Source organism: Pristis pectinata, chromosome 2 (assembly GCF_009764475.1).
Source record: "Pristis pectinata isolate sPriPec2 chromosome 2, sPriPec2.1.pri, whole genome shotgun sequence".
Classification (NCBI taxonomy): Eukaryota; Metazoa; Chordata; class Chondrichthyes; order Rhinopristiformes; family Pristidae; genus Pristis; species Pristis pectinata.
In genome coordinates, this window is record NC_067406.1 from 17,819,867 (window position 1) to 17,833,455 (window position 13,589).

Here is a 13,589-nt window from a genome sequence, read left to right on the forward strand (position 1 = left end):
TCCTACTTAATGTATTGCTGCTGGATAACTGACCCGATTTAGCAGACCTTCCACACTGGTATGCAAGATAGCAAGCACATAGAATGGAGTTAGTCACACTTAAAATGGACATCCACAATTTGTGTAGCTCTTTAAAGGCATTTCAGCATGACACTGACCAATTTCAGTATCTAACTGCTTAAAATAAATTGCATTTGTTCTCTGAAATCCATTACATCTATTTTTCTAACTTTCTGCACTCTGTTTAATTATGATCTCTTTACTATAAAACTCGCTGAGAACTTGCTATTTAGATTCCAGTTTAACTCCTGCAGTTTATAGTGTTAATTGAAATTATGTGTCTATAAACTCTAACAATGTCTATTTTTTTTATTTCAGATAGCATCATCAATATCTTTTATGGATCCCAAATGAAGTAATCCTGAAAGGTAGGTATTTGCAACCATTAAAACTAAGGAAAAGGGAAAATATTAGCTATCTGGTTTGTTGAAGTATGAAATTGTTGTTGTGCAGTGCTGAATGGGATATGGAAGAAAATATTGCTTCTCTTTTACCCATACGTCAACATTTAAAATATGGGCAATGTGTGTAAAAATTCTGTGCCATTTTTGCTGGAGGAACTCAGCAGGTCAGGCAGCATTTATGGAAGGAGATAAACAATTGACATTTCGGGTCGAGACCATTCAGTCTTGCTGAAGGCTCTCAACCCGAAATGTTGACTTTATTTCCCTCCATAGGTGCTGCCTGACCTGCTGAGTTCCTCCAGCATTTTGTGTGTATTGCTCCAGATTCCAGCATCTGCAGAATCTCTTGTATCTCTGTGCCATTTTTGCAGTTTTTGAAGATGCTAAAGTCCATATTACTGTTTTATATATTAAAATAGCTGAGTTGCATGGCAGAAGACCAGATTTGGTTGATTTTCCACATTATTTGCTAATTATTGCTGATTTAACACAACTTATCACAGTCAGCAATTTAAAAGGTTAGCAAGTAACTTTAGCAAGTTCTCCTGTGCGAAATTATATGTTGTCATGACTGACCTGTGTAATTGGAATGCTGTTTGGAAGCTATGATGTATGTATTTTTGCAGCTCTGCATTTTAATTGAAATGCGGTTTATGATTTTTTAATAAAAAAGTCACCTTGCAGTCAACTTCTCTTTTACTTTGATCTCAATGAAAACAGCATATTATTGTTTCAAATGGTTGGTTAACTTGGAGCAATAACTTAGATGTTTGCATCACGCTTACCATAGTGTATCACTGTGATACGACCTCCAAGTTTATGGATTGCGCATCATGTTGTGCGATTCATAGACTATTCCTGATTGCTTCAGTCACACGTTACAGAATTTCTTAATTTTCCATTTGTATGTCAACTGTCCATATCAGCCATGATTTTGTGCCAAGGCGATTTAGAGATTTGAGAGATCCAGAATTCAGCAAAATATCAGCAATTGAACAGTGTTGTTCAATAAGGATTTTTTAAGATATAAAAAATATTAAAAGAGTAGATAATCTGTCATTTTAAAACTACTCTGCCATGACTGATCTGAGCTTGACTTCCTATTTTCTTCCTGTTCTCTGTAACCTTTGACTCTTACAGTCTTTTGATCTTATGCTTGAATGTATTAAATGGTTTAGCCTCCACAATTCTCTGGGGAGAAAATGCCAAAGAGTCATGAGTGGGAGTACTTCGAAATAAAGGGGTGATCACTCTGATGGGATTATACTTTTGGCCTCCAAATAGTCAGCAGGACTTGGAAAACAAATGTATAGACAAATGGAAGTAGGATGTAAAAGCAGTATGGTTGTCATAGTGATTTTATATATTGACTGGGATTGCCATAGTGTTGGGGGGCCGAGATGAAGTGGTATTTGTTTAATGCATTGGGGAAGGTTTTATTTAAAGCTGTAAGTAGAGAGTCCTACTAGGGAGGGAGTTATACTTGGCCTTATTTTAAGGAATGAGGACAGGCAAATGGTGGAAGTGCCTTGACCACAATTTGGTAAGCTTTAAGGTAGTAATGGACAAAGATAAGGTTGGACCTAGAGTTGAAGTCTTAAATTGTGGGAGGGATGACTTCAATAGTATAAGACAGGACTTGGCAAAAGTGGATAGGGAGCATCTGCTGCGGGGAAAAACAACATCTGATAATTGGAAGGGGTTTAAAAGCAAAATAGTAAAGAGTTCAAAGTCAGCATGCCCCTCTTTAGGGTAAGAAGAAATGATAGGATTAGGAAACTTTGGTAATGAAAGGAAATTGAGGATTTGTTCAGGAAGACGAAGGAAGCATTTGTCAGGTATAGGAAATTGTTATCGTGCGAATACTTTGAGGTTTACAGAGGACAGAGAGATATTAAGAAAGCAGTTTGGAGGGCAAAAAGGGGAAATCAAGCGGCCTTGGCCAAGAGAACTAAAGAAAATTCCAAAACCTTTTACAAATATACTAGAAGCAGGAGGGTAGCAAGACAAAGAGCTTATCCCCTCAGGCCAAAATGGATGGCTTTGGGAGCCAGGGGACGTGTGTGGTGTCCTGAATGAATACTTTGTGTCAGTATTCACCAGGGAGAAGGTTAGGAAGATAAGGTAGTGTTAGAAAGAGTGCAAACGAAGTTCATCTGGATCTTGCCTGGATTGGAGGGCTTTAGTTACAAGGAGAAATTGGATAGGCTAGGATTGTTTTCACTGGAGCAAAGGAGGCTGAGGGGTGACATTTATAGCAGTTTATAAAATTGAGGGGTATAGATAGCCATTTTCTTCAGGGTAAAATAAGATATCTTTATTAGTCACATGTACATCAAAACACACAGTGAAATGCATCTTTTGTGTGAAGTGTTCTGGGGGCAGCCCGCAAGTGTCGCCACGCTTCCGGCGCCAACATAGCATGCCCACAGCTCCTAACCCATACGTCTTTCGAATGTGGGAGGAAACCGGAATTGAACCAGGGTTGCTGGCGCTGTAAAGTGTTAGCCTAACCGCTACAATACCATGCATGCCCATGGTAGTGTAGCGGTAGGGGAGTTTAAAACTAGAGGGCATAGGTTCAAGGTGAGAGGGGAAAGATTTAAAGGAGATCTAAGAAGTGAGTTTTTCATACATAGGATGGTGAGTATATGGAAGAGGCTGCTGGAGGAGGTGGTAAAGCAGATACATTCACAGTGTTTAAGAAGGATTTGGACAGGTACATGGGATAGGAAAGGAAATGAGTGATATGGGCCACATGCGGGAAAATGGGATTATCATTGATGGGAATCTCGGTCGGCATGGATAAGCCATACCAAAGGGCCTTTTTGTCTGCTGTTTGACTCTATATTTAAAGAAAAGAAATCTACTATATGCATTTCTGGCTGCTGTAGTATAAGATGGACAGACACAGTTGCATTGGTCAGGGTGCAGAGGTGATTCACCAGGATGTGCCCTGGGAATGAAATGTTTTGGCTATAAGGAGAGACTGGATAGCCTTCGTTTGTTTTTCATGGAGTAGAGAAGCCTGAGTGGGACCTGACTGTGGCACATGGACAGTGTGAAACAGAGGGCGTGGGTTGAAGGTAGGGGGGAGGGGATTTGAGGTGGAATTTTTTCACCCAGTTGGTGGTTGGAATTTGGATCGCACTGCCTGAAGGGATGGTGGAGAAGTGTGTTTGCATAGGAATTATTTAGATGAGCACTTGAAGCACTTGGCATAGAAGTGGCAGTGTAGCAGTTAGCGTAACGCTATTACAGCACCAGCGACCTGGGTTCAATTCTGGCTGCTGTCTGTAAGGAGTTTCTATGTTCTCCCCTTGACTACGTGGGTTTCCTCCGGGTGCTCCGGTTTCCTCCCACATACGAAAGACATATGGGTTAGGAAGTTGTGGGCATGCTCAGTTGGCACTGGAAGTGTGGTGACACTTGCGGGCTGCCCCCAGAACACTCTACACAAAAGATGTATTTTACTGGGTGTTTCGATGTACATGTTACTAATAAAGGTATCTTTTTTTTATTTTCAAAAATAAACTTTATTCATAATAAAAAAAATATACAAAGGAAGAAACAGTGCAAAAATTAAACCTTAACAGTCATGGTTGTTACATTCAGTAGTGTAAACTTTAAAGAAAAAATAACACAAACATTGCACCATTGCCACTTACGTGGTTCCCCGAGGTGATACATCTTTTATTGTTCAAGGGGCTTCCCTGCCTAACTTTGCCCCTCCATGTGCAGTGGCAGAAGGAGTCTACACTGTGGTCCTTCCCTGCAGAGCCTTAGCATTGGTTGCACTGAGCTTCAGTTCCTTCCTCAGCATGTAGTCCTGTAACCTGGACTGTGCCAGTCTGCAGTATTCCCTTACAGACATTTCGCTGTGCTGGAAGGCCAAGTTTCAGGCAGACCAAAGGCATCTTCCACCGACTTGATGTCTGTCTCAGTGTGTCCCCCTGGGAACAGCCCACAGATCATCCCCTCTGTTATGCAGCTGCTGCGGATGAACCTGGATGTGGACCCTTCCATTAATCTCCACACCCTCTTAGCAAATCCACAGACTGCAAAGAGGTGGATGACCATTTCTTCTCCACCCCAGCCATCACTGGGGGTGATATGTCGTCTATAGAGGAAAGCTCTGACTGGGAGGGCACCTCTCACCGCCATCCAAGCCAGGTCTTGGTGTTTGTTGGTCAGATCTGGCGATGAGGCATTCTGCCATATGGTTTGGACCGTTTGCTCAGGGAACAAACTCACAGAATCCATAGTGACCCTGTCCCACAGTGTCTGCAGTACATTCTGTGCTTACCACTGTTTGATGAACTTATGGTCAAAGGTGTTTACTTGCAAGAACCCTTCCACAGAGGACAGGTAGTGCGGCAACGTCCAGCTGATTGGGGCATTGCGTGGTAGGGGGGCTAGGCCTATCTTCCACAACACCAGGGGGTGGGTAGAACCTCAGCACGTAGTGACACTTGGTGCCCGTGTACTTAGGGTCTACACACCGACTGATACAGGCATACACGAAGGTGGTCATCAGGATGAGGGCAACTTTTGTCCCCGTTCTCAGGGGACTTGTGCATCCTGATCCGTCAAACTCGTGCATAGAAGGCTATTTTTTTATATACAAAATAAACTTTATTCATAATAAAAGACAAACTATGTACAATTACAAAACAGTGCAAACCTTTACATTCTTGTACAGATCATTCATTAGTGTTACCTTTTTATATAGGAAACAGCACCGATGCCACACGTGTGGCTCCCTGGAAACTACCCGGTCCCGTATTTACAATATTTAGGGGGTTTCTCACCTGTCCCCGCCCCGCCTCTCCAGTGGCAGAAGAACCCTAAACTGTAGTCCTTCCCCATCGAGCCTTTGCATTGGCTGCGCCCAGCTTCAGTGCGTCCCTCAGCACATACTCCTGCAGTCTGGAATGTGCCAGCCGGCAGCATTCCCCTATGGATATCTCGCAGTGCTGGAAGACCAACAAGTTTCGGGCAGACCAGAGAACGTCTTTCACTGAGTTGATGACCTTCCAGCAGCAGTTGATGTCCGTCTCTGTGTGTGTCCCCGGGAACAGCCCGTAGATCAGAGAATCCTCTGTTACGCTGCTGCTGGGGATGAACTGTGACAAGGGCCCTTGCATCTTTCACCACACCCTCCTCGTAAACCTACAGCCTGCAAAGAGGTGGGCGACCGTCTCGTCCCCAGCGCAGTCCTCCCGGGGGCAGCGCGCGCTGGGAGTGAGGTTCCGACCATACAGGGAGGATCTGACTGGGAGGGCCCCTCTCACCGCCAGCCAAGCGAGGTCTTGGTGCTCATTGGTGAGTTCTGGCGATGAGACATTCTGCCAGATGGTCTGGACAGTCTGCTCAGGAAACCACCCCACAGTATCCATTGAGTCCTTCTCCTGCAGTGCCTGCAGGATGTTCTGTGCTGACCACTGCCTGATGGACTTGTGGTCAAAGGTATTGGTCTGGAAGAACTTTTCCACGAAGGACAAGTAGCGTGGTAGCATCCAGCTGACTGGGATGCCACGGGGCCAGGCCTATCCTTCGCAACAGCAGGGACAGGTAGAACCTCGGTACGTAGTGACACTTGGTGCCCACATACTTGGGTTCCACGCACAGCCTGATGCAGCCACAGACAAAGGTGGTCATGAGGAGAAGGGTGACATTGGGGACACCTTTACCCCCATTGTCCAGGTACTTGTGCATGGTGGCCAGTCGGACCCGCTCCATCTTGGATCCCCAGATGAACCGGAAGACGGCGCGGGTGATTCCCAAGCCAGAGGAGCGAGGAACAGGACACACCTGTGCCAAGTACAGCAGCCCTGAGAGAGCCTCACGCCTGATGACCAAGTTCTTCCCAGTTATCGATAGGGAGCGCCGTTCCCACAGTCCCAGTCTCTGATTCACCTTCCCAATCCGCTCCCGCTGATTTTTGTTGCACGCCCCGGCCCCTCCGAACCAGATCCCCAGCACCTTCAGATAGTCAGGCCTGACGGTGAAGGGGACGATGGATCGGTCGGGCCAGTTGCCGAAGAGCATGGCCTCGCTCTTCACGTGATTGACTCTGGCCCCTGATGCCAACTCAAACTGGTCGCAGATGCTGAGTGCTGCAAATTGTCTCGCCAGAAGTCAAGTGTATGTTCTTTAAACTGTCTCCATTGTGAGTGTATCCCTTTTAAAATAGGGAGACCAAAACTCTGTGCGGTACTCTAGTTGTGTCCTCACCAATGCCCTGTGTGGTTTTGGTAAGATCCCATGTTAATCCTTGTCCTATTTCCAATAAAAGCCATGATCCAAGTGCCCTTCCAATTACTTGCTGTATTTGCATGCTAATTTGCTCTGTTTTATAAACAGGTCACCCAGATGCCTTTGTAGCACTTGTAATTTATTTAACAGAATTAGAGTTACACTGTGCAGAAGCAGGCTTTTCAGCACATTATACCCATGTCAGCCAATATATACTAATAACGTTTGATATCACTTAGTCCATAGTCCTCTATATGTTGGGAATTCACATCCCCATCTAGATACTTAAATGTTGAGAGCACCTGCCCTCTCCACCCACTCAGGCAGTGTGTTCCACATTCCAATGACCTCTCAGGGTGGAAAATATTATTTTCAAACATTTATTCTGCTTTTCTGTTCCTCCTACCAAAGTGGATAACCTCACATTTCCTGATTTAGTACTTGATTTGATATTTTGGCCCACTTACTTAACCTGTCTATATCCCCATCCATACACGCGAGTCTTCCTTGCAACTTGCTTTCCCATCCATCTTTGTTTCATCAGCAACTTTGACTAAATACACTGGATTTCTTTAGCTCAGTCAACATTTTGGGTCTGTCAAAGTGAGTGTCTGTGATAGGATGAGTTGAAAGGCATTCCCTTTGTTATCATCTGGATACATCCTATCACAGACAGTACATTTGTTTTACACATCCCTTTCTTTCTACATTCCCTCCCAATGTAAATCTATCTCTCCCTTTTTTAGTTCTGCCGAAGGGTTACAGACCTGAAACATGGACTTTTTCCACAGAAGCTGCCTGACTTGATGAGCTTTTCCAGGTTTTTTTGATTTTCAGATTTCAGGTTCTTCTGCCATTCTATGCTCTTTGTAGCAAAAAAATCTTTAAAGGATACGGTATAGAAAAACCATCTATTTTCAAATTTTCTGTCACTACTTTTTAATGGGAACTATAAAATAAGTAACATGTCTGAAGTGATACTTGGGTTCTTGCTGTATATTTTAATGTATTTGTATATGTACTCCTACAGGAATTGGTATGAATTTATATATTCCCTGAAGATTACCATCCCAGCCATTTTTGATTTAATTGTGAAGTGTTAAGTTCATTTAAGGGGGATTTCCAGGTCTTGTATCCTGTTGAAAGCTGAGAAGCTACATGGGCATCCTTTGCAGGTGGTGCATCCGGCTTTGTTCTCAGGAGCTTGAAAAAAAATGTCTCTGCACATTGCACTTCCTAAGTCCATTGCAGTCGTAATCCATCTGCACGGCAAAATAATACTAATTCCAATCTGAAGAATAAAATTCTGATTTATGATTGGGTTGTACAGTTCCAATTCTTTTGTGTTGTTACTTATTTATATTTGCCAAATAAGAAATTAAGTGGAAAGAGTAGGGGAAATCAATCAAATAGTTGTTTCAAAGAGCTAGCAAAGTTATTTCAGATTTGCAGTGTCTGCAGATTTTGACTTTTCACCCAACAAAGTTAATTTGGTTCCATTATTTTCTGCCTTTTGCATCATTGTCAGTTACTGGGTTTATTGGGTCTGGTATTGCTGGATAGGTTGGCTGCATGAATGTGCATGAGCAACTGGGACTGGCTTGTAATTCAGTTTCCTCCTGCTACTGTACGGTATATAGCAGGACACTTGGGAGCATTGATGTACAGAGGGATCTTGGGATGCAAGTCCATAGCTCCTTGAAAGTAGCAACACAAGTCAATGGGGTGGTAAAGAAGGCATACATCATGCTTGCCTTTGCTGGTCAGAGTGCTGAGTACAAACGTCAGGAAGTTGTGTTGCAGCTGTATAAAACTTTGGTTAGGGCACATTTGGAGTATTGGCTGCTACATCACAGGAAGGGTGTGGAGGCTTTAGAGAGGGTGCAGAAGAGGTTCGCCAGGATGTTGTCTGGATTGGAGAATTTTAATTATAAGGAGAGGTTGAACAAATTTGGATTGTTTTCTCAAGAGTGTCGGAGGCTATGGGGCAACCTGATAGAAGTATATAAAATTATGAGAAGCACAGATGTCTTTTCCCAGGGTGGGATTGTCAAATACTAGAGGGCATAGGTTTAAGGTGAGATGGGGGAAGTTTAAAAGAGATTTACAAGGCAAGTTTTTTTTGTACAGAGTATGTGCCTGGACGTACTGCTGGGGAAAGTGGTGGAAGTAAATGCAATAGCAATATTTAAGAGGCATTTAGGCAGGCACATGAATGGACAGGGAAAGGAGGATATGGACCATGTCCAGGCAGATGGAATTAGTTCGGATTGGCGTCATGTTCGGTACAGACATCATGGGCCACGGGGCTTATTTCTGTGCTGTACTGTTCTCTGTACTTGTAATGAGGAAACACCTGCTGTCTGTTGTTCTTAACTTCCAACGACAAAGCTAAGAACAGGCAATTGAGGTTTGTAATGCATTTTTTCACAAATTTTTAAAATTTGACATGTACTGAAATAAATCCTTCCAAGAGCTACCATTTATTACTTAAATATTTCATTATTATTACTTTAATGGATCTTGTGTTCCATTGGAAATTGAGTTTCAAGCATATTTTTCTCTTACAGGCCCTTGGATATAGAACTTTTTTTCTCATATCCCCATGTAACATTCAGCCTATTGAGTCTATACTGGCTCTCAGAGCAATCCTATTACACTACTAAATTTTTTGTAAACTATTTTCTTGCACATGCTTATTAATTCTCCCTTCTTTCTCCCACCAGCCACTGAGACACAGGGCAATTTATAGTACTGAGTTAAGGGATCTTGGAAGGAAATCTGGCCACAGGAAGGACATGCAGTCTCCACTGTACTTGTATAGTAATCCAATCTGACCTCAGTTCTGCAGATTATTCTCTGTCAAGTGCATATTGAATTTCCATATAAAGGTATTGATTGTGTTTTCACCCCATGATCTGGTTGCCTAAAATTTGAAATCCGTTTTCCCTGGTTCTTGAACTAACGCTGCTTATTTGAAAAATAATTTGTAAAACTTTCCTATTTACCTGATCTCAATGAATTATTCAGCTCTTATCAAATCTTCTCTCAACCTGCTTTGCTTCAAGGAAAACAACCCCACCTTCTCCATTCTAACCTTGTAGCTGAAATCCCTACTCCCCAATCTCTGGAACCATTTTTGTAAGTCTCGGCTGTACTGTTAAGACTTTTGCATCATTACTCAAGTGAGTGACCAGAATAGGAAACAAAACCAGAAAATGCAGGCCAGGTTGCATCTGTGGAGTAAGAAATGGAGTTACTGCTTGTGGCCATTAACCCTTCATCAGAAGAGGTGTTGTCAATGACCTGAAATTTTACTGTGTTTCTCTTAACTCTTTCTCTTTCACAGATGCTGCCTGATCTACTGAGTATTTCTTGCATTTTCAAGTTTTTTTTGTTTTAAATTTCCAGCAACTGCAGTTTTTTGCCAAGAATTGTGCCTATTATACCAGTTGAGGCTTAACTAGTAACTATGAAAACTCTAGCAGTTCAGGCAAACTCTGTGGAAAGAGAAACAGAGTTAACCTTTCGGGTTGAAAACCCTTCATTAGAACTGAGGGGGAGAAAGGGAACGCAAATTAGTTTGTGCAGATTTTCGCAGTGTACTCTTAATTCTTTCCACATTCTGAAAACAATTTGGTAGTCAGGTTAAATTTTGGAATTCATAAAAGCGATGTAGAGCTCAATCACTAAGTATAATTAAGGAGGAGATATTAAGGGAAGCAAGGAATATGAGGTTAGAGCAATTGGGTGACAGTAAATTTAAAGAAAAGTTGTATTGAGTGAGGAGCTGAATGGGCTACTTTTGTTTGTTATGTTAATATGTGACTGTCCTCAACACTACAGCAGTATTTGACATCTGTGGCAGCATATAACACTTGTAAAATTGAAGCCAATGGAAATTGAGAGGCAAACTTTTCACTGGCTGGGGCTGTACCTTCACCACAAGAACTACAGTGGTTCAAGAAGTTGTGGGCAAATAGGATTGCTTTTAATTGCTGTCCTTGCCAACAATTCCCACATGAAAAAGTTGTAAATTTGCGTAATATGGCGAAGGTTTGGAGCCTTGACAGTAACATCTAATCAGAAAGTCAAGGATGTATCACTGTTTTCAACATCAACACAATTAGAAAACAAGGTCCACACTGCTGAGACACAACTTCAGAAAGGAAGATGGCAGCCAGCATGCTTTACACTGCTCTTAGAGCTCCAGGTTTGACCAGCTACATTTATCAATATCAAGTAAAAATACACTGTAAACTTTTGTATGGTCTCCTCAAAAGAAATTATGTGCAAAATTGAAAACAATGGAGAAAATGCTATTTAAAACAAAATATCAGCAGTCGGGCAGCATCTTTGAAAGAGAAACAGAATTAAAGTTTCAGGTCAAAGACCGATTGCCAGAACCTTCAACCTGAAACATTAACTCTGTTTCTCTTCCACAGATGCTGCTTGAGTTTCTGAATATTTGCAGCATTTTCTGTTCTCTTTTGAGCTTACCAGCATCTGCAGTTTTTTTTCTATTATGCGCAAATTAGTTGGTTTATTAGTGCTCAACATTGTGCAACTCTTAAGGAATGTTTATGGATTTCACAAACCAAGGCAAGAGATGATTTAACTGAAGAGATAACAACATAAATACTTACAAGTAGTGGCATACAACCCAGGTCATTTTAAATGAATGTATAGATGTACAACATCAATCTTAGAGTGAAATGTGAAAAACAGCAAATCCTGGAAATCTGACTTAAAATAAGCAAAAAAATAACGTGCTCCTCTGTGAGATGCAAATCATAGCTGTTGCTGGACATCTGAAACAAGAAAGTACTTAAAATACCCATTAGATCAACCAGCTTCTTTGGAGCAAGTTAATTTTACAGATGGATGCCCTAGCACAGAGTTGTCCAGTTCTGACAGACAAGAATGGCTGGTTATCTGAAAATATTGAATTCAATATTGAGTCCTGAGGGGCTTCTATCAAGCTTATTTTGGGCTTCATTGGAGCAGTGTGGGAGGCCAAAGAGAAATAAGAGTGGGAATGGCATGGAGAATAACTGACAAGTGACCGGAAGCTCTGGAGCGCACTTATGGAGTGAGCAGAGGTATTTGGCAAAGCGGTCACCAATGTGCATTTGGCTTTGCCAGCGTAGTGGAGATAAAATCATGAACACCAAATGCAGTACATTAGATTTGATCTAGTGCAGGTGATTTTATGCTTTACCCAAAAGAACTGTTTGATGAGTTGGTGAGAAGGAATGATTTAAAAGGTAGGTGTTGCATTTCTGCAGTTGCATGGGAAAGGGGGAAAGTGGTTTGTGATGGGCCTCTGTGTAGGTGAGACCAGTCATAGACTAGGCAACAGTTTTGCGGAGCACCTGCTCTCTATCTGCAATGGTCCTCTGAGCTTTTAGTTGCATATCATTTCAACTCCCCTTCCCATTCCCACACCAACATGTCTGTCCTTGCCTTCTCCACAGCCAAGCACACATTAGAAGAACAGCACTTCATATTCTGCTTGGGTAGCCTGCAGGTCAATGGCATGAACATTGAATTTTCCAATTTTGGGTAAACCACTCCCGTGTTACTTTCCCACTCCCACCAGTCCACCCAGGGTATCTCTCCTTTTGTTCACCTTTTCTATCCCTCTCCTCATTAACTAAACTCATTACCCTTCTGCACCTGGTTTCATCTGCCCATCATCCACACACTTATCTTCCTGGGTTTCTTTTTCTTGGCTCGCCTTTCCTGTTCCATCTGCCCATCATCCCTCCCTTATCTGGTTCCACCTTCACTTTCCAGCCTGTGTCTCTACTCTTCTCCCTCACTTCTATCTATGGCTGTCTTCCCTCAACACTGTCCTGATGCAGTTTCTCAACCCGAAACATTGACCATCCCTTTGTTTCCACTGATGCTGCTTGACCTGCTGAATTCTTCCAGCAGTTTATTTCTTGCTCCTCCATTTTAATGGTGTCTATTCTACCAGATAGTGCCTGCAGACACAGCACTGCCAAAGAATTGAATCTTGGGATTTCCATTGTATATACTTCTGACCTTGTATATACTTCATCCACTATTGCATTGCTACAGTGTAAGGTGGGGTACTCCCAGAGCTCAAGTGGAGAATGCCTTCACCTTAAGAAGAGATTTTTCTGTCTGTACCAATGGAGGATGCACTACAGTACATTGCAAGCAAATCTGGATACTTTCTGGTAGTTTTTTCATCCTGCACCACCTGGCTGGGAGGAGAGCTTAGCCTTTGGCTCAGGAAATCAACAAGAAGATCAGCTATTAGAAAAAGATAAGGAGGACCAGGCGGAGGAAGAACAATAGTGCAGTGATCAGGCACAACAGATGCTGGAACATCCTGTTCATGTGGCATGTTGCGGGAGGGAAACTATATTGGCTGCTGTAAAAGGGGCTCTTTTAATTGTGCTATGATTCCCCTGATCATGGTAGCCTTCACTTTTTTTTGAGGAAACAACAAGAACAACATGACCATTCTGCACATTCCATCCAGTGGTTACCAACCTCTACATGACAAAGGGAAAATAAAGTGGAGCCTACGCATTGTTGCCTACACAAAACATCATCTTTGAGTTTGGAGAGCATGCAGTTTTGTAGGAAATGCAATGAATTCTAACCACATTAACACACCACAGATCGCATGACTGGCATCAGTGATTCATGCACTCAGCTGTCTTGTACTGACAACTCCCTCTCAAGTACTATTTCTGGATTTTGCAAACCATTAACATCAGGCACTAAACAACATCACTGGTAAAAAGCTTTGGCTGAAAGTTGTGCATCCTTCATGGAACTTGTTACACAATAGTGGACTGCAGCAATTTTGATTGGCAGATGTTTTAA

At 42.4% G+C, this 13,589-nt stretch overlaps 1 protein-coding gene across 4 annotated transcripts in view; it reads left to right on the plus strand.

Moving 5' to 3' along the window:
* The window catches only part of ptpra (protein tyrosine phosphatase receptor type A), a 184,624-nt gene that overhangs the window by 88,898 nt on the left and 82,137 nt on the right, over positions 1-13,589 (plus strand). For 3 of the 4 annotated variants that reach the window (XM_052035031.1, XM_052035022.1, XM_052035048.1), the window contains one exon: positions 379-428. The exons of the other annotated variant lie outside the window; for it this stretch is intronic. The gene's annotated coding sequence lies outside the window, so the exon portion shown is untranslated. The remainder of the gene's footprint in view (positions 1-378; positions 429-13,589) is intronic. 4 annotated transcript variants of the gene reach the window in all.